Source organism: Geotrypetes seraphini, chromosome 3 (assembly GCF_902459505.1).
Source record: "Geotrypetes seraphini chromosome 3, aGeoSer1.1, whole genome shotgun sequence".
NCBI lineage: Eukaryota > Metazoa > Chordata > Amphibia > Gymnophiona > Dermophiidae > Geotrypetes > Geotrypetes seraphini.
This window is the reverse complement of record NC_047086.1, coordinates 136,357,325-136,384,217: the sequence shown is the minus strand read 5'-3', so window position 1 is coordinate 136,384,217 and position 26,893 is coordinate 136,357,325. Positions and strand designations below refer to the sequence as shown.

General features: G+C 39.9%; 1 long non-coding RNA gene across 1 annotated transcript; it reads left to right on the top strand.

Moving 5' to 3' along the window:
• LOC117356487 lies at positions 1-25,646 on the top strand. The gene is made up of 3 exons (XR_004538650.1): positions 1-539; positions 10,846-11,049; positions 24,916-25,646. It is a non-coding gene; the product is annotated as an uncharacterized LOC117356487 (long non-coding RNA).
• The last annotated feature ends 1,247 nt before the right edge of the window (positions 25,647-26,893 follow it).

The window sequence follows — 26,893 nt, the reverse complement described above, 5'->3', positions numbered from 1 at the left end:
AAAATGTTTTGCTTGTCTTGCAAAACACTTGCAAACCAAGTTACTTGCAATCCAAGGTTTTACTGTACTAGGTTATGCTAATAGTTGGCTTTGTAGAACAGGCCTAATTAAAGGCACCCATAAGTTTTGATTGTGAAATGGGGGGAGTGGAGGAGTGGCCTAGTGGTTAGAACCCCTGCCTTAGCACTCCCACGCTGCTCCTTGTGACCCTGGGCAAGTCATTTAACACTCCATTGCCCCAGGCACCATAGTTATATTGTGAGCCCACCAGGACAGATAGGGAGATATACGTAGAGTACCTGAATAGAAACCACTTCAAATAGAAGTGATATATAAGAAATTAAATAAACAATAAAATTTTGAAAGCCATTTTATTTCTATGTGTGTTCAGATGACTATTGCTGATATCTAAGCTTTCTTCTTTCAACCAGATCCATTTTATTTATTACACTGCTGGCCTCTTTTTGCCTCTTCCTGATCAAGAAGGATTGGAAAAGTCTGTGATGGATGACTTAATAAAACATACTTGCTGGCCAAAGGTGAGGAAATTAGTTTTTCTACACCAGCGTCGTTCTTTGAGATGTGTTTTCAGATTTTTCAACAGTGTTTCAAAATAGACCACACGTTAAATGGAAAGGGGGAACATTTAGCAGAATGACTAACAGTCCTTACAGGATAGACATGATTTATTGATCAGCATATGCTGGTTTATAGTGTGATACCTCAGATAAATGTTCCAAAGAGTTTCATAGAATTTCTGATATATCCCTCTTTATTAACTATACACCGGGACTGTAATTTTAAAATAAGGTGCCAAAAGCATCAAGCCTCACGATGGCCTATGCTGGTCATAAGAACATAAGAATTGCCATACTGGGACAGACCGAGGGTCCATTAAGCCCAGTATCCTTTTCCTAACAGTGGCCAACCCAGGTCCCAAGTACCTAGCTAGATCCCAAGTAGTAAAACAGACCTTATGCTGCCCATCCCAGAACAAGCAGTGGACTTCCCCAAGCCATCTCAATAATGGCCTATGGACTTCTCTTTTAGGAAATTATCCAAGCATTTTTTTAAACCCTTCTAAGCTAACTGATTTCGCCACATTCTGCAGCAATGAATTCCAGAGTTTAATTCCACTTTGAATGAAGAAATATTTTTTCAGGTTTTTTTTTAAATCTACTACTTAGTAGCTTCATTGCATGCCCCCTAGTCCTAGTATTTTTGGAAAGAGTAAACAAGTAATTCACATCTACCCTTTCCGTTCCATTCCAGAAGAAGCAGGATTGCTATGGAAGTTTGAAATATTGTGTGAAACATCTTTTTGTCTATGCTTGTTTGGAATGTTATGAAGACTGTTTAATACTGGAGAGTTAGATTGGTGATTTAATACAGTTGGGTTTGTTTTTTCAAATTTTTTTTCTACAGAAATATCTATGATTTGTTTGTAAAGGCCTAAAAGAATACCAACTTTTAGACACTGTCTTTCATAAGATACCTGCATAATTTTTGATCCTGCCTCTGTTCCATCCATTCTCTGCCTCAGGGATTACCTATGCATATATCACATAAAAGTATCCTAGTACCTTCTTTTATGCATGCATAAGCTGGGATAATTTTATAAGTGGTTAGTTGAATGTTTACAAAACTATTCTACACATTCAAGTTGCATATGAAATTATACCTTTAGGTTAAAAGTGATTTATGCACAGAAAACAAGTTTATGCTAAAAAATTGTTTGTTATAAAACTTTCTAACTATATCTGGATAAAAATTTTCACATATGAGGCAATCAGCGATTTTAAGCTGCTGAATATTATGGGCTGAATGGAACCCAGATATTCAACATTGGGCCATGTCCGGACACTGATCTTGAATAATTAGGTCATAGCAGCTACTCTTGTTCTGTAATATGAAATATGGGAATTGAGTCATGTTAATGGTGTAAGCGCTGGCTGCTGATTTGTTTTTGTTTTAAATATATATTGTGTGTACATACTATATATGTTTTAAATATTGTGTTGGGCTGGGAACTTATCAGCGGGCCCCTCGCACACTTGATGAACAAAACTGCCCTGACACGTGAAGAAGGAACCCATGTGATCTGCAAATGTTCATGCAAAACTAATTTCTGAATCAGTATTGTCCTTGGTCTTCAAAAGGTCTCACAACCTGCAAATAAGTTAGGTTTCTCTTCAATACAAAGTCCATTTAACTGGACTTTGAATAGTATGACGGTACAAAGCAGCAAACTTCACTACCGTCTACATTATTACAGAAAAATATTTTCATTAAAATCTGTGTTGAATAAATATTGTGTATGTTTACGTTGTGAACCGCCCTGTAAAATGCTGGTTATAAATGAAATAAACAAACTCTTAAGATAACTGTGCACTGGTCAATATTCAGACATATGTGTAGTTTGCTTGGTGTACAGTGGTGGGCTGACCATTGAATCAATAGAGCAGTGCCTGAGGGCCCAAAGCAGTGTCTCTTCTGTGTTTTGATGTACAACGCTGCGTATGTCTAGTTGTGCTATAGAAATTATTAAAAGTAGTAGTAGTAGTAATTTAATCACTTTTGATAAGTGGTTAGAGGCCCACGGTCCTTATTGCCTGAGGGCCCAGAACACTGTCAGTCCACCCCTGTTGCTGGATAAAGTTAGGGCAGCCTTTTTGCTGTCCAAATTTTATCCACTTATTTAACTAGTTTAGTGGACTGAATATCAATGCCATCTAGTTAAGTACTGGATCTGCCCAAGCAGCAGTTACAGACCACCCTTCACTAACTGGACTGTGCCATTATGATCAGAGCCAGTTTTCAGTGGCATTGCTTAGTTACTTACTGCTGAATATCGATGGCCAGAGTGCTGAGCACCATTGAACTGGACATATACTGTAACTCAGCACAGAAATTTAACATGGCCTATATAATGATTTTCATGTAACACCATTTAAGTATCATTAGCACAACTTTAAAAGCCTAAAACTGCCTTCCAAATATTATTATATATGAGAGAAACTGATCTAATTCTTTCTACTTTAATAGCTTCATATTTTGCCTTAAGGCATACTGAGCACCACCAGAACAGAAAATTGATTAAGTTGCTACCTTTCCAGTTCCCAAGAATGTGTTTCAATGTCAGGGCAATTAAAATATCAAACTGAATTTTTGTTTCTTTTGACAGCTACCTGGTAAACATTGGGATTGGAGTACAATAAATTTAAATGAATAGTCTAGTATACTTAATTTAAGCGTAGCATAGATTCTAAACAATACTGACTGCGAGATATGGAAGACAGTAGAGCTATAAACAACATACGATTGGGCTTATATCACAATCGATGGAATTAACTCTGTTCCTTTTAACAGGGTCCACACAGCCTTCTGTATTTCAAAATACAGGGATTGCAGAATTGATGTTAGAGCTTTGTTAATCCTGGACCAAAAATTGTTCACATCAAACGTCATCTGCCATTTTGACGCCCAGACTCACAAAGTCCACCTGCAATTTTTCACAGTCCTCTTGTGATTTAACAACTTTGTGTAATTAGCAAATTTAACTATCTCACTAGTTGTTCTTATCTCTATATCATTGATAAATACATATATTTAAAAGCAGTGGTCCTAACACAGACTCCTGGAGAGCCCCACTATTTACCCTTCTCCATTGAGAACATTGATCATTTAATTCTATTCTTTGTTTTCTAACTTTCAGTTCAACCAGTTCTCAATCCATAATAGGACATTACCTCCTGTCCCATGACTTTTTTATTTCCTCAGAAGTTTTTCTTTCATGTGGTACTTTGTCAAATGTCCACTCTTCTGATACCATGCTAGATTTTAAAGATAAATTACAAATCACTAACAATAGTTCTGCAAGGTCATATTTCAATTTTATCAGTACTCTGGGATGTATACCATCAGGTCCAAGTGATTTGCTATTGTTCAATTTGTCAAATTAACCCATTACATCTCCCAGCATTACAGAGATTTCTTTCTGTTTCTCTTGCACATCAGCATTGAATTCCATTATTGGCACTGGTTTCTCCCATACATCTTTCTTGGTGAAGACCAAAACAAAGAATTCATTTAATCTCTCTGCTGTGGCCTTGTCTTCCCTGAGCATCCCTTTTACCCCCTCGGACATCTAGAAGTTCAACTGATTCTTTTTCTAACTTCTTGCTTTTAATATACCTAAAAATGTTTTTACTCTGTGTTTTTGCTTCCAATGCAATCTTCTTTTCAAGGCTATTCTTTGCCTTCCTTATCAGTACCTTGCACTTGATTTGCCATTCCTTGTGCTGTTTCTTATTTTCAGTAGGATCCATCTTCCACTTTCTGAAGGATTCTCTTTTAGCTCTAACAGCTTCCTTCACATCACTCATCAACCATGCCAGCTGCTATTTGATTTTCCTTCCTCCTTTTTTAATACATGGAATATATCTAGTCTGAGCTTCCAAGATAGTATTTTTGAATAAAATCTATGACTGATCTAAATTTTTGACCTTTGCAGCTGCTCCACTAAGTTTCTTTTTACCATTATCTTCATGTTATCATATTATCTCCTTTTTTAAAGTTAAATGCCATTGTATTGGATTTCTTGTTTGAACTTGCTGTAGGGATTATATTGTATGATCACTCTTATCAAGCGGCCCCAAGGATGAAAGAGCAGCTGTCTTATCAGATCCTGTGAAGCGGGGGGGGGGGAGGTCGGGTCGCTGGGGGATCATGGGGGGGGGGGAGCATTAGAGAAATGCTGGACCAAGGGGATGGAGAGGGAAAAAAAGAAAAATGTCAGACCTCCAGGGCTAGGAAGGGAAGGGGAGAACAGAAAGCCAGACCATGGTATGGAATAGGCGGAGGAAAGAGAATGAGATAAGAGGAGATACCAGACCAGAAGAAGGGAGAAAAAGAAGGAGAGAGATGGACTACTGGAGGGAGAGGGAAGGAGAGAGAGAGAGAGATGCCATGCCAGGGAAGGGAAGGAAGAGAGAGAGAGAGATTCCAGACTAGGGTAGGGAGGAAGAAGGAAGGGAAGGAGAGAAATACCAGATCACAAGAAGGAGGAAAGGGAAGAAGTGAGATGGATTACTGGAGGGGGATGGAAGAAAAGAGCTTTATAATGGGTGTATTGATGTTCTACTCCTCATTGCAGTATGTAAGATGTTGCCTTTTCCTAGGTGCACTCTTTTTATACGATGTGTGGATTGTTACTAAAAATCGTGTTTTTCATATAGATGAGGGGGGTGAAAAAATGATGGGCCCCGGGTTTCACATATGCTAGGTATGCCACTGCCTATGTGGAATATTAATGCAGGATAATTTGAAGGAAATATGGAAGGTTATGGGTAGCCAGTGTAGTTTGTGACAGTATTCTGTGATTGCATCAAATTGTGTTAGTCTGATTGCTGTGTTCTGGATGAGTTGTAATCTTTGTAATTGTTTGGTGCTTAGACCTGCATATAATGAGTTGCAGTAGTCAAGTTGAGATAGAATGAGCATGGGCTTGATTTGGACATTTTGAACATGGACATTTATGTATTTGAAAACAGCCAAAAAAATGTTGGATGTCCTAAGGACCAAAATGTCCAAATAGGTCATTTTCTAAAAAAACATTTGGATGTCTAACGGTTTCGAGAATGGATGTTTCCCCGCCCCAACTTTTGGACATCTTGCATGAAACATCCAAAATCAAACTTAAAAGCACTATCAAAAATGCCCCTCCGTGTATTCTCTGTTAGTCAGGAATGAGTTAAACCTGTCTAGCAGTGGGTCACCTATTCTGATTTCACTTAGTCCTGTCAATAGTAGGTCATGGTCTACAGAGTCAAAGGCTGCAAAGATGTCAAATTGAAATAGAATTGCTTGCTGTGCTCTGCATAGTGTTTGCTTGACATAGGTTGTTAATGTAAGAAGTAGCAGTTCTGTGCTGTGTTGGGTTCTGAATCCATATTATGTTGGATGAAAACAAGAGTGTCAATGTGTTTGTTGAGTTATTTACTAACTACAGTTTCAAGCAATTCCTACAATAGATCTGTAATTGAAGGATAAGGATAAATCGGCATATTGAGTTTTAGGTATTGGAGTTAAGGCTATACGTCCCATTTGGTGTGGTAGATGGCCTTTGTGGAGTGAGGCATTGAGAAATATTATTAGCCACTGAATGATGGCTTCATGTGTGTTTGCTAATAGATTGTTGGGGACAGTGTCTAAGATATTGCCACGTGAGGATAGTTTGTTTAGGTGTGTGGTGACATCAGTTACTGTATCTACAAAATCTATCTCCCACTCCCACAAAGCCCCCTGGTACCTTCCATATCACAGGGAACTAAAACAGAATTGTTGAGCCCTGGAACGGAAATGGAAAAAATCGAAATCCCCCTCAGACAAACAGTCCTGGCGAGACAACATCAAGTGCTATAACACAATACTAAAAAAAGCAAGAAAGAATTTCTATGGAGATAAAATCACCAGATCAAAAAATCAAAATAGTACTCTGTTCTACATCTGGCGAAACTTAACCTCAAAAAACGACTCCACCTCTCCCCTCCTTCCACAAACGACTTAGCCAAATTTTTCAATGAAAAGATTTCCACTATAAGGAGCTCTTTCCCCTCAGCAGTCTCTTACAATTCTCTTCCTCCCAATGACTCAAACCCTATCCCAGCGGATAGATCCTGGACGACATTTGAACCCATATCTGAACCCCAGATCTCTAAGCTCTGCCTCAGACTGAAATCCTGCAAATGCATCTTAGATCCTTTCCCATCCCACCTTTATGAAAACATTCCTGCATAGGCCATCTCCTCCCTTACGAGACTCATTAACTCTGCTCTACTATCAGGCTTGTTCTCCACAAAAATGGGCCACATTGCCTTGTCACCTATTCTGAAAAAAGCCGATCTCGACCCCTCCCTACCATCAAACTACCGTCCCATAGCAAATATCCCTCTACTTACCAAACTTCTAGAAACCATAATTGCTACCCAGCTCTCCTCCTATCTCGAGAGATTCTCCATTCTTCACCCCTACCAACATGGCTTCAGACCCTGCTTTAGCACTGAATCCCTCCTAGTTTCCCTAATTTCAAAGGTACAACAACTACACTCACGTAACAAATTCGCTGTCCTACTACAATTCGATCTTTCCGCTGCTTTTGATGTCGTCCATCACGACATACTACTTTACCAACTTTCCGAGATTGGAATCGACTCCACCGTCCTAATGTGGTTCTCAAACTTCTTACGCTCCCGTTCCTACAACGTCAACACAAATGGCACCATGTCCACTCCTTGGACTCCATCTTGCGGTGTCCCTCAAGGATCACCCCTTTCCCCTATTCTCTTTAACATCTACATGTCCTCCCTGAAACTCTTTCAACTATCCCCCCTGGAAACAATCTACACTTATGCAGATGACATCCTTGTCCTCCTTGAGACTGACCAGAATCTCACCAACCTCCACGAAAACATTACAGCTTGCATAATGAGACTCCGTGCCTGGTCCCTCTCGGTACAGATGAAACTAAACGAATCTAAAACAAAACTACTCTGGCTCGGCCCAAAATTCGAACACCTGCCCACACTTTTCACACTACCCACAGGCGATACACTACAGCTCGAGTTCTCATGCAAGGTCCTTGGTATCACTATCGATTCCTCTCTCTCCCTCAATGACCACCTCAACTCCTTGGCAAAATCATGCTTTTTCAGCCTTCACATGATGAGGAAAGCTAGATCCTACTTCAGCCAACAACACTTTGCCATCCTTGTCCAATCCATCATCCTCTCCAAACTAGATTACTGCAACGCCATCTACTTAAATCTATCAAAAAAAAGTATTCTAAGACTCCAGCTAATCCAGAATACTGCAGCCAAACTGATCTTCTCAAAACGCAAGTCTGACCATGCCTCCCCACTCCTTGCCAAACTTCATTGGCTCCCAATAATCTCCAGAATCCATTTCAGATGTTCCTGCCTGGCTTTCAAGATCATTCACGGAATCCTGCCTCCTCTTATCCCACTGTCTTTCAACTCCTCCAGTCCCGACTCCTCCAGAACTTCCCAAAGGCTTAAACTAGCCTTCCCCTCTCCACGCGGCATCCACTATTCAGGCAAACTGGGAAAATCCCTTCTCTTCAAAATCACAGGTCTTTGGAACGACCTCACCACCCCGCTGCGGAACCTGAGCTCCCTTCAGTTATTCCGCAAACAACTGAAAACCTGGCTTTTCAGCAAATTGTAGCTCTATCCTTCCCCCTTTCTCTCCCTCCTTCTACACATAAGTTCATGTAATCCTTTTTCTTCTTCTCTACCCACTATTTTAAGTTCTTGTAAACCGTGTCGAGCTCCATTCTCATGGAGATGATGCGGTATATAAACTTAAAGTTTAGATTAGATTAGATTAGATTAGACCTAGTCGACTGCACAGTATTGGGTTTGGGTTTGTTTGGGATTTCAGGATTGGTGGTACTTGCTGTTTGTTTTATGTCTTCATGAACGTTTTTAAATTTTGTCTAGGAAGTAAACTGTTAGATCCTAGGCACTAGTTTGGATGGTGGTATGTAATAGGCCTGGCACTGGTGGGGCAGTTAAGGTTCACATTAAGTAGAAGAGTTTCTTGGTGTTGAAAATATTGCTTTCTATTTATGTGGCAAAGTATAATTTTTATAATTTCTGCTACATGGTATTTGTAGGTGTTAATTACTAAACTAAACTAAACTAAAATTTAATTTTATAGACCGGGTCTTCAACCAAAAGGTGCTCGACTCGGTTTGCAATAATGTAAGTATAGTATATAAATATAAATATAAAAGAACAATGTGATCTAGAATGGCTTAGTTTCCAAAGTGTTTAGTAAACAAGAAAGTTTTCAGAGCTTTCTGAAATAAAACAAAGGGGCCTAGACTTCTAAGTGAAAGTGGTAACTCATTCCAGAGCTCAATTACTGTCTTCCATAATGATCTGTGATTTGATGATTGACTCTTTTTCCACTGTCTTTCAAGTCGTCTACATGCCTGTTTTTCTATCTTTAGGGATTCTGTGTACCAAGCTCCATGGTTGGTGGGTCATGTCGGGTGATGGCACATTGGTGCTATAGAGTCTAGAACTTGAGATATGGTGTTGTTCCAGTGGTTGATCATTTCAGAGGTGTTATCTGTTTTCAGGTTCAGATTTAGGTGATCAGTGAGGATAGGTTTTTTGTTGATGCTGTTTTTGGAAGTGCTTCCCATATAGAGATTAATTGTGAAGATGAGTAGGTAGTGGTCTGACCAAGGGACTGATATCCAATTGGTAACAGAAGAGATGCCTTGTGGATTGGTAGCAATGAAGTCTAATTCATGGCCTTTTTCATGTGTGGGACCTGATGAGATTAATGTAAGATGGCTGTCTTGTAAGAATTTCTTGAAGTCCACTGCTTATGTGCAATCTTGGAACTCTAATGGCAAGTTTATGTATCCTAGGATTATTATTCTGTTATATTGATATGAGAGGCTTTTAATCTGGGACATATATTTCACAGAGTCTCCGGGTCTGTGAGCATATTTTCAACATGGTGATATATTTATTTATTTGAATGACAAGGGTAATAATATATGTGGTGTTATCTCCATGGTATGCAAATATATATTATGCATACTTAGGGTTACCAGATGTTCAGGAAAACCCAGACATGTCCTCTTTTTAGAGGACTGTCTGGACTCCCAGATGGACTGTCCCAAACCTGGTATTTGTCCGGGTTTTGGAAAGTCCCCACAAGCTCTGGCCGCATCTGGAGGGCCTCTGAGCATATGTGGATGACGTCACACACATCCACGCAAGCTTCAGGCCCTCCAATGTGGCTGGAGCTCATCCGGAAGAAGAGAGGAGGCTTTGTGGGGGTGGGGCTGGGGCAGAACAGAGTGGGGGTGGGGCTGGGGTGGAATGGGGTGAGGGATGGAGGCAGAACGGGGCGGGGTCATGTGTCCAGGGTTTCCCAGAGAAAAATATGGTAACCCTATGTATACTCATTGTGGGTATCCTGAAAACCTGATTGGCTAGGTACATCCTGAGGACTGGGTTGAGAAGCACTGATCTCCATTGTTTTGCTCTTTCCTTTTCTTTCTTCACCCTCCTCTAATTGGATACTGCCTACCCTTTCACTCAATGCTTTTATCATGACTTATCCACTTGGGGCCTGATTTTATAAATGGTGCCTAACTTGTAGGTGCCACTCTACGCGGTTATCAATCAACCACATGACATCATTTATAGAATCACACTTAATGGCACCTAAGTGGACTTAGGCATCACTAGGTATCCTAGAAGTACAGTAGGTGCCAGTATATTAGGTCAGGTTTTACCTGACCTAATTTACTGGCGCCTACATCAAATGCTTAATGATGCCTAATTCTACCATGCCTATTCTCCACCCGTACCACACCTGCTTTTCATTAAGTGTCAGAGGGAGCCTCAATTTAGGTATCGCTAGGTGCCTAGCGGATATCCATGCACAACCCTAATTTGCAATAAAAATAAATTTTTAATGGGCTTTTAATGGCATGGTCAGCTACCATGCCATTTAACCCAATAAAAAACTATTAAGTTACATGTAAATTATAGTTAGGCGTCACTAAACATCCATGATTAGAGCGTCTAGTGATGCCTAACATCAGTACCGTTTATAGACTTGATGCTTTTTCCCATTTGTATCTTTCTCCTTTGAATATTTTTCTGTCCAACTGACCACCTAGAGGAATTCTCCCCTCTCCCTTCGCATCCTCTGACTCTCTTTGGCATCACGCCATATTCTCTTCTGTCAGCAGCAGGAGAAGCTTTAATATGACATCATCTCCTTCTGCTGTAGGACCGGTCTCACGATGAGCTGCAAAATCTCACAGTTCTTATTGGACCTGCAGCAACAGATGATGACATCTCCTGCTTCCAACAGAGAGGGAGGCTGCCCTACCACATGACACCAGATGCACTGAGTGTGTAATCCCTCATCAGGACTGCAGGAGATGATGTAAGAATGTGGAGGGTCTCCCACTGAATGCGTGAAACTTCACAGGTATGCCAATTTGTCCTTAAATAGGTCTGCTTACAAAAATATGAGAGAACTACCCAGAACACAGTTTTATCAGTTCTTTTCAGGTTACAAAGCAGCAGGGATGCTCTTTTTCCAGTCCCTCCCTTTCAAGTGACCCACAGGGGAAAGGAAGGGAAGAGCCTGGAGCAGAGAACAGTTACACCACTCCCTAATCCAGCCCTTCTTTTGCTATTGTTCCTGCCCTCTCCTCCATTACTCCAGTTCTACTTCTTTTTTGTCTGCAGATTAAGGAGTGTACATACTATGTAGCAGGTCATGTTTATCCACTCCTACCCTAGCTAAGATAATATTCTGACTTCATGAGCCAATTTTTTTTTAATTTAATTAGTCCCCTTATGTTCTTACTCCTATTACTCTATTTTATCTATCTATATGTTCCATCATTGCTTACATCCTATGTTATCTATTAAAATGTTCATTAAAATGTTCTATTGCTATTGTAATGTAGCATACTTTGCCAAACTTTGTGTTGTCATTGGGATATTTTTACTGCTGTAATTGTCTATTGCCTATGCTTAAATTATTCGTGTTGTACACCATCTTGAGTGAGCTCCTTCAAAATGGTGTTAAATAAATTATAATTATAATAATAAAGGGTTAGATAAACACAAATAAGTTAAAGAATCAAACACAGATCTTATACATGATATTGTTGTGCACAATGTACTATTCCCATGTTAGGGCTCTAACTCAATTCTTCAATAACAAAAACGACCTTATTTCCTTTTCAAAGTATTTTATTCACATGGTAACTCATGAAGAGAACCAGCAGAGGGCAGTCAGAAGAAAAGAATAGGTAGCTAGAATGCCATCATCCCCATCTGAGCAGTTTGTATACAAATTCTCGCTGGAAATGCTGACATGAAATAAGTACACAAAAAAGGGGATAATGAATTTAAATCATTCAAAAATAGAGTGATAAAGAAGAATATGTAAGATGCAGAAAAAAAATCACTCTTAATGATATTTATAGGTACAGTGTGTCGATAGTATATGAAATGTTAATAATCTTTATGCTCAGAATCATGGAGGCAATAACTGGGGAAAACTCCAACACTACCGCCTCACCGCCCAGTCATCGCATATACAATAAAGTAAGAGACAACTTAAAGCTTGTGTGCTCGTATAGTCATATGCCACTAGGGCTGAAAATTCTTAACTTGTGTACGTCATATCGTTTAAGAAAACACAGCAAACTTATCTTATAGCTTGCAGGTTCCGACGTGCCGCGTTTCGTTCCTGCCTCAGGGAACCAACGATGATTTACAAAAATTTTTCTAGTAATGGGCATAGCTGATTCAAAAAGATAGAGAATGTTTCACATAATTAACGGAGAACAATTCACACAGCTTCTTCCTAATGATTCTGAGCATAAAGTTTATTAACATTTCATATACCATCGACACAGTGTACCTTTAAATATCATCAAGAGTGATTTTTTCTGCATCTGACATGAAATAAGTGTCAGAGGCAAACTATCTTTTTATCGAGAAACGCTGCAGAGTCACTGCAAAATTCCTTGCATTAGGATTTTGTGCTAAAATTCAGTGCAAACTTTCCTAACATATGTCTAAAAGAAAATTTATTGGAATTTGCACTACAATCTTAAACCTAATTACAGATCATCATCTCCACTAGAAGAATCAAATAACATAAGAACTTAAGAAATGCCTCCGCTGGGTCAGACCTGAGGTCCATCGCGCCCAGCAGTCCGCTCACGCGGCAGCCCAACAGGTCCAGGACCTGTGCAGTAAATTTCTATCTATACCCCTCTATCCCCTTTTCCAGCAGGAATTTGTCCAATCCTTTCTTAAACCCCAGTACCGTACTCTGCCCTATAACGTCCTCTGGAATTGCATTCCAGGTGTCCACCACACGCTGTGTAAAGAAGAACTTCCTAGCATTTGTTTAGAATTTGTCCCCTTTCAACTTTTCCGAATGCCCTCTTGTTTTTTTATTTTCTGAAAGTTTGAAGAATCTGTCCCTCTCTACTCTCTCTATGCCCTTCATGATCTTGTAAGTCTCTATCATATCCCCTCTTAATCTTCTCTTTTCCAGGGAAAAGAGTCCCAGTTTTTCCAATCTCTCAGCGTATGAAAGGCTTTCCATCCCCTTAATCAGTCGTGTCGCTCTCCTCTGAACTCTCTCGAGTAACGCCATATCCTTCTTAAGGTACGGTGACCAATACTGGACGCAGTACTCAAGATGTGGACGCACCATTGCCCGATACAGCGGCAGGATAACTTCTTTCATTCTGGTTGTAATACCCTTCTTGATTATACCTAGCATTCTATTTGCTCTCTTAGCGGCAGCTGCGCACTGTGCCTTCGGCTTCATTGTCATGTCCACCATCACCCCCAAAAAAGAATAAAGAAAAGCATTAGAAATATACTCAGATTCTCTCCTATTTAAGAAAATGATTAAAGAAATTTGGAGGCGAGAACATTCAATCACAATGTAAATATATCTCAAAGAAATGATAAGATAAGAATCAATCACTTGACTAAACTCCAAATGAAAACAATCAATCATCAAACTAAGGGCTCCTTTCACTAAGGTGCGCTAGCGGTTTTAGCGCACGCCCAAGATTAGCACGCGATATAGTGCGCACTAGCTGAAAAATTACCACCTGCTTAAAAGGAGGTGGTTGCAGCTAGCGTACAAGGCACTTTAGCGTGCACTATTCTGCGCATTAAGGCCCTAACGCACCTTTGTAAAAGGAGCCCTAAACTCCATCAAACTCAATCAATCATCAAACTAAACTCCAAATTAAAACAAAATACCTAATACAACCTCCAATGCTTACCTACTTTCTCTGACTTATCCGGAAGATGCAACTCTTACTGATTCCTGGACTTGAATTAAACTCTCAATGTTTGAGAGCCAGAAAAATATAATCTTTCCCCTGAAATTTCACAAGACATGTTCTGGGAAATTTTAAGAGGAAAGCTATACCAAAGGACAATGACCTAGGTCTCAGTTTAAGAAACTCTCTACAGATCATTTGAGTCCCTTCTCTATCTTCACTTCAAGAGAAGGTAACCATCAAGGTACTTCTTAGTGCAGTTTCCAAAATGGATGTTTCCAGCTTAGTAATTAAGTCCACTATTAGTACCTCCTCAATCCCCCCACCTGTAATGTTTTTAATAAATGAGGAAACATAATACGCTTTAGAAATTTATGGAAGGGAAGAGTCCATGGATAGAACTTCCAACATATAGGCCCCCTTTTATGAAGCTGCATTAGGGGTTTTTTTAATTGCAGGCTGCTTCAGTAAAAGCTTCCATGCTCATAGAATTCCTTCTGTTTTAAAATCTTTTTAGGGTTAATAGAATTATTATAGGGAAAATTTTTGTAAAAATGAACATTGTTGGCTCTTAATTGGTTCGCCACCTTTTCTAATCTAATCTCAAGCACATTTTTTCACCAAAGAGGCATTAGTAAATTCTAATAAGTCATTTTTCCCTGAGTACTCATTTTAATTTCCCTCTATGTGAAACAAAATCAGTCTCTAATAAAGTTACCTTGGCTGCTGCTTCCTCTGTAAAGGAACACAACTGCGACAGATAATTGGTTAGGACCCCTTCCATTCTAGTTATTAATCACCAAGTCTCCATGCTCGGGATTTCCTTGGGAGCTAACATTGTTCCAAATCCTGCTTCATGCAGCTTCCAAATGTGGCTGGTTTAAGGGAGGACCTGACAGATGTTATAACATTTAGAAGGCAGCTCATTAGAAGATGGCACTAATTCAGAGACAGCTGCATTAACTGACAAAAAGTCCAACAAGTTCTGTTTATTGTCCAAAATCTCCAGTCCCAACTACACCTGACAAAGGACTAGATGTCACTGGTGCAGAACTTGTGGATACATTAGATTGATTAGGTGGTGAACGTGGGTTAGGACTTAAGGAGGGAGCTTCTATACTGCTTACAGTCTTGGGATGAGAATTGGACCTTACACCAGTTGTAGAATTAACATCTTTAGCTATAGCAAAAGAATCCATAGGGTCTTGTGCCTTCTTTTTAAGTCCTTTAACTACGCTTTCTCTTTTACTATTTTAATAGGGCACAAATAAGGAGGAAGGAGAACAGTACTGTATCTGAATATCTTTTGGGGTTATTTAATTATCAAACTGACAAAAAAACTCCCATTCTTCAAAGCATAGGGTATAAACAGGGGGAGAGAAAGGATCTCGGAAACCTGCTTGGTGACAGGGAATAAACCTCAGCCAAGTCTGACAACGTTCCACATTTCATTCATTGATCCTGAAAAACCTCCTCCTTCCTATTTTATTTATTTTTTATTTAGGGTAATTTTAATAATTTTATTATTGATTTATCTTAAAATCTTCTTCATTAAAACCATATTTATGTTAATGGTGTTCAAATATCTTCAAGATACTTATCTTAAATGTTGCACGCAGCCACAGCCTGATGGGACCCATTTCACCACAATTACTGGCTTTCTCAAGGGTTCACGTAAGCTGCTACATAATTATTCAGCGTTAGCATTCAGTCCCAAGGCTCCATGCTGAGCAGTAGCACCAGTGCACTAGTTATTTAATTTCCCCTTACATTATAGTTACTCCAGTATATCCTTTCCCTTTATTTTATTTTAAAAATTGTTAATTTTATATAGCAAAATATAGCTGATACACAGTGTAAGAAAATTTACATAAATTAGCAATATGTTCAGAAAACAGCAAGAAACTATACATAAGCAACTTAAAACCAACCCCCCCAAAATAAGCCCACCCCCCACCCACCTCCTATATGTGTATAAAGGGATCTTTAACTGAAACCAAGTGCAAAAGGGGGACATTTTATGTGAGTATGTTTAAAGAAAATTAACATTTAGCTAGCGGACCCCATGTTTCTTTAAATTTTTGAAACTCCCCAGATTTTTCGGACATCTCACTTTCAAACCTATAATACTGACATACAGTTTCCCACCAGAATGAAAAATTCAAACAATCCCAATGTTTCCAATTTCTTGTTATCAACTGTATTGCAATTCCGGTCATAATTAGTAACAGTTTATCTTTATCTGCTCTAAGCGGATTTTTAGACAAAGAAATGCCGAAGATAACTGTACAATAAGACAATGGTAAAGTCACTTCAAGAATGAGCATAATTTTGCTCCAAATAGACAGCCAAAAAACCTTATTAAAGGACAATGAAACAAAAAATGATCTAAAGTACCTGGTTAAATTTGACAGTGCCAACATCTGAGTCCAACACCGGAGTCCAAAATATTTTGCATAATAAAAAATAAAGTGTTTGTCTCATTGAAGTAGAAGCATACAGTAGACTCTTTTATTCCAAAGCCGGGGCCACATAGCATGTTGTATATCCAAACTCCAGATATCTCGTAGGCCCCCAGTAACTTTTTAGGTAAATAATCATTTATTAATTTATACCATGCAGAGGCCTCTTGTCCATGAAACGCCGCTTGGAAACAGAAAAATGGAAGACTGTGTTGACCTTTTAAAGTATGCCAATCTAGAATACCATTTAGAATTGCCTGTTTAATTGTAACCATTTAAAGTGCTGACTAGATTGTAAACCAAAAGACTGTTTCAATTGGAGAAAAGACATCAATTTATCTTAATGACAAACATCTTCTAGGGTTCTGATCCCAGCTTGCAACCATGTTTTCCATAGAATTTTTGTCTTCCCCACCATAATTTTAGAATTTAGTCATAAAGACTGGGATTTTGTTTTCATAATAGGAGTTGGGAGTAAATTATCTATTCATTTTAAAGTCTTCCAAATTGCTTGAAAAATCAAATTACCTTTATATATTCTTGGGAGATTAATACTCAATAAGTGTTTAAGACAAAGTGGGGCCATCAATTGACTTTCAAGAATTAACCAATCCAGTAGTTCATTAAATAATTCTGGACGAATCTAGTACACACCTTGATGCAATACATAGGCCTGATGGTATATATGAAAATTAGGTAAATTTACTCCGCCCCCTGATTTAGATTTCTGTAAGGATGACATAGCAACTCTTGGATTTTTACCTAACCATAGGAAATCTATGTAAGAATTCAATTTAACTTTTTATAAAAGGATAACTGAAAAAAATTGGTAACATACTCAACTGGTAACAAACTACAGGAGCAATCATCATCTTGATTGTTTGAATTCTCCCCCACCACGAAAGATGCAATGGGTTCCATCGCTCACACATTTCTTTAACCGTTGTCAATAATCTTTTTTCATTGGAAATCATAGGGCTCCTTTTACAAAGGTGTGCTAACGTTTTTAGCACATGCACCGGATTAGTGCAAGCTATAGTGCCTGCTACCCGAAAAACTACCGCCTGCTCAAGAGGAGGCAGTAGTGGCTAGCGTGCGTGGCATTTTAGTGCGCGCTATTCCGCGTGTTAAGACCTTAACGCACCTTTATAAAAGGAGCCCATAGTTTCCTCCAAAGTTCTTTGAATAATTATTCCTAAATATATTAATCCTTTTTCTTTCCAAAGGAATGGGAATGGATCAAGTAATCCATTAACACAATGAACATTTAACAGAACTTCAGATTTGCTCCAATTGATTCTATAACCAGAAAATTTCCCGAAATTTTCAATCAATTGGAGCAAAGTTGGGATAGTGTGTTCCGGATCAGTTAAATGTAATAAGATATCATCTGCGTATGCTGAAACCTTATATATTCTGCCAGCATACGGAATTCCCTGTATCCCCTCGGCTTGTTGAATTGCCAAGATCATTTCCTTTTAATTTTTCCCTCGTTCTCTGGGGTCGGGTAAAAAAATTAATGGACTCTTTCCAATATCAAAGAGTTCATGTTTGACTTTTTCTTCCATCTGAGTTATGAGCTTCATCTTCATATCTTTCCTTCTGTAAAAATTTTAAAACATATTTAATACATTCTTCTTCTAATTATTTGATGTCTGTCTTGACATACTTGCTGAATATTCTGTTGTATTCTGTACTCTTTTGTTATCTGCTTTGAACCACTGTAGGTGGGAGTTGGTGGAATACAAGAGCTAGATAACATAATGTAACATAACATATCTTGGGGGAGAGATCAAATAAACAATCCAGTGATGATACACAATGAATTTCAAACAGTTGGCTCCCAAGGGACTCCAAAGGGGGGGGGGTCTCTTTGGTCATGGCCCTTTTGGCATGGATCCACAGGCCGCTTACCGCAGCAGTAAGATGACTTTTATAGTAGTGTCCAATCATCTCAAGATGATGTCAGACACCTAAGACAACTGCTCCTTCAAAACTCCACCTCCTTCCACTGACCACTGCTTGGACCAGGAACAAATTTTGGCTCTCCTCTGAAGAGTACCACGGCAATGAGATGACTTTTATAGCAGTGTCTAGGCACCTCAAGATAATATCAGATGCTGAAGACACCTCCTTCCAGCAACCACTGCTCAGACTGGGAACAGATTGTGGTTCTTCTCTTCCTGATATAGTAAGCAAATTGATTGCAAATGTGGAAGAGCACACAGTCCCATGCGCACTAGTGGCAGCTACATTTTGGTGCATTAAAAAGTTTAACAGCACCCAGAGTTGCTTGTACATACATTTTTGTCTGTGTTGGAATGCCGTTCTGAGCATATAATTTTTCGTTACTACTATTTATGTGCAAATTAGTATTCTAGCGCATACACAGATGTATGCACGCATAAGTCAAGGTGCTGGCATATGATATTGTCAACAGTCCAACATTTATTTGTTTCCACACACCATCTTCCTCAGCGCCTCCTCTTCATGGAAGCTATAAAAAGTTCCAGGTCATGAAAGTTTATGGTTAGGGGAAAAATTGGCATAAAATCCTCACTAGCGCTACCACAGAAGAATGAGCTAACCCTGTACTCCTTCTCAGGACCTGTGTTAACCACCAGAGCTAGAGAACCCTACACACAGCCTTTACAACAACAGCAATTTATTATTTCTATAGTGCTACCAGGTGCACACAGCACTGTACATTGTACATGCAAGAGATGGTCCCTGCTAAGAGGAGCTTACAATCCAATTATGACAAACTCACAGGACAAAAGGGAGTTAGAGCAGTGTTCATGTAGGGAATTAGAGGGGGCTGAAGAGGTGGAATCACATAGGGCAAAGGGAGATAAGAACGTAGCACTCATGAAGGGAATTGGAGGGGGCTGAAGAAGTGGTAGGGGACTATTGAAGGGATGATAGACAAAAATGTTAGTACGGTTAGGATTTAAATGCAGCTTCAAATAAGTGGGCTTTCAGCCTGGATTTGAATACCGCCATAGAAGGAGCCTGATTTAACGAGCCAGGCAGGTTGTTCCTTTAGGTCTCCTGTGCCCTTCTCTGCATCTGTATCAGCACTAGCCTCGCCACCATGGATTTAAATATGCTGTGAGCTAATGGCCACTTGAGATTTTGTACACAGTTAGCGCAATTGCAAAACTCATTCTTGTGCACCCTCAAAATTGTGTGCTAAAGTTGAGTTAGACTGTGTGCCAAGACTAGTATACTTTATTGCATCAGCTCCTGAGAAGGAAAGAACTTGGTGCAAAGGAGTAGCTCACTAGCAAGTGCAGAAAGCTGCAACCTGATGAAGCTCAGGTTCAAATCCCATTTCTCCGACTGATGCGGTTAATGTTGCTGAAAACTGTCTATTTGGGGGGCATTCTGAGGGCAGTCAGCACTTAACCAGCTAAGATAACCGCATAAATAGGACCTCATAAAAGTCAGTCCTATCCTTATGTAGTGCCCCATAGCCAGTTAAGTGCTGAGTATTGCACTTAACCAGCTATGAAGACTCCACAAATCTAGAAATTCAATGCCGCAGCCCGATATTCAGTTTCATGGCATAATGTTGGAGGTGGTCAGCAAAACATTAAGTGCCGCCGGCTGACTATCAGGCCCCCTGGCTTTCTAAAATTAGGTTTTCTACTTAGAAAGTAAGCACTTCAATTCTGGAGGTAGGGGAGAAGAAATGTGAAAGATGATATAAAAAAGTCAGAAAATCTCAGAGAAACCTGAAAACTGTGAACATTAGTCTTCCAGTTTCCTCAGTCATCTATTAGCTAACACCATTAGATAATAATCTTAAAGTTGTCGTCACTTAGCTACATGAAGAACAACTCCTGAGCTTTGAGTAACATTTATACTGTACAATAAATGAATAGGTAACCTGTTTTGGCAACAGGTGCCTGTGCCCCAGACAGTGGTATAGCGAGAGTAAGTGGCACCTGGGGCGGTTGTGCCTCTTCTCTGCTTCCATTCCTTCCCAACCCCCCTGCCCTGCGCGCACAACCCCTTCCCTTCCCCTTCTCTTTTTAATTTTCCAGGTGAGAGCAATAGCACGAACTTGCTGCCCGCGTCGTGTCGGCTATCCCTCGGATGTCACATCCTAGGCGTGGGGCCCAGAAATGACATCAGAGAGAGGCAACACTGATGTAGTCAGCAAGTTCATAATGCTGTTCGTGCAGGAAAAATTAAAGAGGTACAAGGGAAGGGGTGCATATATGCAGTAGAGGCGGGAAGGAAGGGGTGGAGAAGAGGACTGATGCCTGCGCCCTTTATGCAGCGCGTTCTCTGTGGAGTTTCACGCAATTATTCTTTTGGACTGTTTATTCCACGTATCTACTACCTTAGGACTATCAGGGACCCCTGACAAAGACTATCTTGTTGAAACACGGACTGTGTTGGGTCCTACGCTCTCAGCGGACTAGGTCCTTAAGGTGTTTATGTGGATCATTTTACTTTTATGTGGATTGTTTACGTTGATTTTTGGAACTTTTAAATCTTCAATAAAGTCCATTTCAGGAACATCATTACTCCACAGTGTCTTTTGGTTGCTCTTGGGGAAATCCACAGCTTATTCCAAGGATAAGCAGCATAAAATCGGTTTTACTACTTGGGATCTAGCTAGGCACTTGGGACCTGAGTTGGCTACTGCTGGAAACAGGAATACTGGGCTTGATGGACTTCAGTCTGTCTCAGTATGGCAGTTCTTATGTTCTTATTAGCTATTTCTTAAATGCAAAGATGGAGGGTTGTTTCCTGAGGTGAGGGGAGAGATCATACCAGAGTTCGGGGTCAAGGTACCTAAATGTGGATTCACATAATGTTTTTAAGTGTAAAATTGAGAAGAATGGAAGTGAAAGGAGGTTATTGTCTGCTGAACAGAGGGTGGGGGGAGTATATGGCATAAGGTTATAGAGGTTGGAGGGAGCTGCAGAGGAGTGACATATAAAACCCATTGTGAGAGCAGTCACTTTGCAAATATATACAGAACATTGAAAAAAATGAACAGCACAGGTCTGGCAGCTTCCATGTAGAGGTGTCACCACTTCCACATGTAGTTGCTTCATTTTACAAACTTACATGTGGAAGTGACACGAGTTAACTGCTAAGGCCACAATTTTAACTTGGTTTCATGTTGGAGAAAGAAATAAACCACATGGGATTAGAGAGATAACTTCCTTAATCCCTCGTATAAAGACCTGGCAAAAACATGAACTTTTTAAAAATCCTATAAAAGCAATTTTATAAACTGGTGCCTAAATATAGGCCAACAAAGAAGCAGCCAATGGAAACAGCAGTAGCCGTCAGAATGTAATTTATTAATAAAGCAACCTTTAATAGCTGCGTTTAATAGTGTGTCTGTATTGCCCCATTATTCAAACATTCAGTCACTGCCAAACATATTTTGGCAATAGGTGCCTGTGTTGGGGGCAAAATCAGTTTCTGTTGAAAGGACAACTGTTATATCTTAAAAGAGGGCACTCATAAATATCAAGGTTGCCTGTACTGGACTCCAAGGGACCAGTATGCACTGCTTTACAACTTGCTCAAAAACATTCATTTTGCTCCTGGTATGAGGGGGCGTAGGATGAAAGTGAAAGGGGACAGACTCAGGAGTAACCTAAGGAAATTCTTCGTCATAGAAAGGGTAATGAATGTGTGGTACAGCCTCCCAGCAGAGGTGGTGAAGACAAGAACTGTATCTGAATTCAAGAAAGCATGGAACAAAAGCAGAGGATCTCTAACGGAGAGGAAGGGATAGTAGTGATTAGCAGTTTCTATGAATGCGTAGACTGGATAGGCCATATGGTCTTTATCTGATGTCATTTTCTATGTTTCTGTGTAAAAGAAGAAAAGAAAGGGCAAAGAACAAAGAAAGTCAATTTGTGCGGACATGAATCGTTCTTAAAGCTGATTTCTTAGGGTCCTTTTACTAAACTGGGTTAGGTGCTCAGGTATCCTGCAGTCAATACTTCTTACAGAGGAAAAAGACCTCAGTGAATGGGACAGACAGACTGCAATGCTCATAATTCTGCAGTACCGCTAACCCGTATCCTAATTCAATCTTAGGTCAAAAAACCTCTGATAATTAATGCCTAACAATAACTTCACAGTAATAATAAAAGCACTTATATTATGTAGAGGTGTCACCACTTCCACATGTAGTTGCCTCTGTTTGGTTTGGGAAACCCACTAGGGAAGACCCTCGGCCCTTTTACTTCCAAGTTTTAAGAGCCATCAAAGAATGCCTAACCAAATAACCATGTAAGGGTAAAAATAAAGCAATAAATGTACACAGATAGATTGAGTAGCAATAAGGCCTTATTGAGTACTCTTAGGAACTGCTAAAATGGCAGTGTCCAAACTAAGAGCACCGCAAGATCCTAGGAATCACTTCTTTTATTAATTTCTACATGGTTAATGCAACTTCCAATCATAGTACAAGCTTGGAAAGGAACTCACCAATCACATCACAGATACAAAGAAAATACGTAGTGCATATGTCAATCATACTATTCAAACTATTAGTCATATGGTTACAATCACATGATAGTCTATTTCCTACATGTTCGTCAATATTTGCCCTAACTGCGTAAGTAAAAGACAACTATGTTGTTATAAATAGACATGTGATTCTCGTTAACCCATCTAAACAATTACTAGAAGAAACAATATTCTAGGTCAGCCTGGTCTCTTCAGTCTGTTTCCCTAGGAACAATGATGACGCAGTTATAGCATGCCATAGGGCCCCCTTTGTCAGCCCTAGCAAAGGTTAAAAACATGTGTACTGGGGGCCTGCTGACCTTATCACATGTGTATTATTCTATTGCAAACAGCTATCTAAACTTGGGCACTTGCTAAAACTCATGGTAATCAAGCAATATTATTGTACTGTAACTTTGTTTATGACTTGTATATTATGTCTTGTCTTGTTTCTGAAGACATTGAGGGCTTGCTTCACTGATACAAATAAAATTGCTCTGAGCAAGCAATGTCCTGTCTTAAAAATAAAGTATTTAGTATTGTGCCATAAAATTCTATCCCTCTCACATATCTTCTAATGCCCTCCTAAGTCTCCCAGGTGTATCAAACAAAGGGTGTCGCGCACATAAGGGGGTACCCCACCCCCCTTTCTCAGAGACATCAATACCCTCATCATCTCCTTTTACAAACTTACATATGGAAGGGACACGAGTTAACTACTGAGGCCACAATTTTAATTGGGGTCACATTGTTTCCATTTTAGGTGTGTATAGTAATATGTTAGTTTGTGGATTCCACCTCCCCTTCTTTGCATATAGTTGCATATTAATGGCAACATTAGAGTATGCCCCCCCCCCCAATTTAGTGCCTATAATTCAACACAATAATGAATGAATACATAAATTAAAAAAACACAATAATGATATATTTTTCAAATAACAGTATGCTCAGTGCTCACTTGTCAATTTGGAATCATCCAATGAACCAATGAACAAGGGAACCATCATTGCTACACTTTGTTCCCTTAAACACTTTTTCCAATAAATGAATCTTATACGTTATACATGAAAAAAGTTTGTGGGACGACTTTGATACAAATGCTGTGTGGTGAAACATTAGCAAAGGGCCATTAATACCATTTTATGGCTTCCATTTTTACTACAGCCATTTTATGTGCATGCTATGGCCAGTTTTAGCCAAAGCTTAGTACTGTAAGCGGGCTCCTTAGGTTGCAAAGAGAATCTTCTATATCTTTCTGACTGAGGTGTGCTCAATAGCTGGACACTAATTGGACGGGCAGAAAAGCCTGTGCTGCTTCCCCACTAATGTCCCACTTGAGACTTTGCTGATGTCCTATCTTTTGTAGGGAAAATTCAGGTCAGGTACTATATCTTCCTCATCACCCAAACTGTTCTCAAGCGGAATGGGAAGCAGACTGGAAACGTTGCCATGGTTACTGTTGCCATGAGCCTCAGTTCCTCCATAGATGGGTCAATGTGTGCTGCATGTGAGCCTCTAATGGAATCTGCCTCTTGAGGAGCAGGCCAAGAGCATCCATGCATTATCTAGCATTGTAAAATCCATTAGTCAACCTTAGTGAAGTGTTATTAATAATAATAAATTTTTAAAAAGAGCATTAAAACACGGAAAAAAAAACTAAGATACCAAGTTACCAAGTTCCAGGCTGGAGATTTTTGGACAGTCCTGATTTTGAACTTAACATCCCAAAACAGTATGGGATTTGTAGTGCTTGATCCAGCCCATTGAAATTAGTGCTGCAAATCCCATAATGCAACAGGATTGGGTGTTTGGAAATCCAGGATTGTCCCATAATCTCCAGGCTGGAACTGCATAATGTGGCATTTCTGTAGTAATGTTGAAAAAAGAAAAGGAGCTGAACATTGTACTGTGACAGAAAGTTCTGGAATGCCAGTCCAAAATTTCCATTTGAATCCTCTCTAGTTTTGCCTCTGGTGTTAACTTAAATTTTAAAGTTCAGTTCCAGCTGGGTTGAGTAATAGTAATAGCGAAACCATAATTGTTTTCCTTCCTTTCTTTTCTTTCCAGATTCATTCCTTTGGAAGTTTTCATACTGCCCTATAGCCAGGAATATGTTGTCAGAACATTCACCCCAGAAGAGGCTGTGCACGTTTCTGAATTAAACAAAAACTTTTTTGGATTCTGCTTCAACGAAATTTTCTGTACAAATTAAACCCTCCCTTTTACAAAAGCGCAGCGCGATTTTTAGCACTGGCCGCAGTGGTAACAGCTCCGAAGTTCATAGAAATTCTATGAGTGTCAGAGATATTACTGCCATGGCCAGCGCTAAAAACCGTGCTAAGCTTTTGTAAATGGGAGGTGGTTGGGGGGCCGTAATAGCAGATGTTACTATAAAAGCAATATTTAAAGACCTGGGTCAATGATATGAAATGAAAAGTGTCAAGAAAAGTATGGAATAACTTGTGAATTTCATGGCTCCACATCATACTGTTCTTGGTTGGGCTGAGAACTTATCAGTAGCCCCTTGTATTTTGTAATGCAAGGAAATTCAATTGAATAGCACCACTTTTACAGAAATTGCATTGGTTGCCAATAGAATCAATGAATATTATTTAAATTAAGTTGCATAGGCTGTAAAATTGTGCGAGGTCAGGCACCTTCCTAAATATTTAAAAAAAGGCCTGTGGGAATAACCAAATGGATGCAGAAAGGAAAAACCAGCACAACAATGTCCTTTATTAAAATAGATCACAAGTCTAACTGAACTTGTACGGTCTGTGTCTGTGTATGGCCGTTTGGAGGAGGATGGGCAGGGGAGGGCTTCAATGGCTGGGAGGGTGTAGATGGGCTGGAGTAAGTCTTAACAGAGATTTCGGCAGTTGGAACCCAAGCACAGTACCGGGTAAAGCTTTGGATTCTCGCCCAGAAATAGCTAAGAAGAAAAAAAAAAAAAATTTAAATTGAATCAGGTTGGGCAGACTGGATGGACCATTCGGGTCTTTATCTGCCGTCATCTACTATGTTATTATGTTACTATGTTACTATGAACTTGGACTCCACAAAGGCCGTATTTTGGCATTATCCCCTGCATCAGGAGTCCATGAGTGCTGTTTCCTTCCGCTCAGAAGGCTATTCGGACTCATTGTTTTGGATTTCTTTCTTCCATTTCACTCACAAAGAGTCATTTTATTTTGGGGTCCTTTTATCAGGTGTCAGGTCAAAAGCGCGCCGGGACAAAGGCGCGCCCAGACAATTGAGCGCAGCGCAGGGGTGCACGCCACCGAAAATTACTGTTTTTAGGGCTCCGACGTTGGGGGGGCATTGTGGGGGGTTTGGGGGGTTGTAACCCCCCACATTTTACTGAAAACTTCACTTTTTCCCTGTTTTTAGGGAAAAAGTTAAGTTTACAGTAAAATGTGGACGGTTACAACCCCCCAAACCCCCCATAACGCCGGCGCGATCTCTATTAAGTAAACTGGGGGGGCTCCCCAACAAAACCCCCCATCGGATCCCCTAAAAACTGTAATTTTCTTCGGCGCGCGCCTCCATCTTGCGCTCAGTTGTCGGCACGCGCCTTTGTCTTTCGCGGGGTTGTCTATAAACCCTTTTATCAAGCTACGGAAGGGGTTTAACACACGTTAAACCGCCTGCCGCACCAGCCACTAACGCCTGCATTGAGCAGGCATTAGTTTTTTAGCCGGACGCGAGGGTTAGCGCGTGATGAAATGTCCAACGCGCTAACCCCGCTAGCACGGCTTGATAAAAGGAGCCCTTTGTTTCTTTGCCACACTGATTCAGAAGATTCAGTGCTCTTCATTATTCACTTTGTTTACTCCATCTCAGCACTCATGAACTCCTGATGCAGGCGATAATCCCAAAACATGGCCCGTGTCAAGTCTGTTTGGTTGGACTTTACCACCCTATCATTTTCGTGTTGGATTTCCTTTCTGCATCTGCTTGGTTGTTCCCACGTTTTTTTGGATTTTGCCATTTGTGAGATTTTTATTCTTTCTTTCTCTTTTTGTATGACCTTTCTATATGTAGT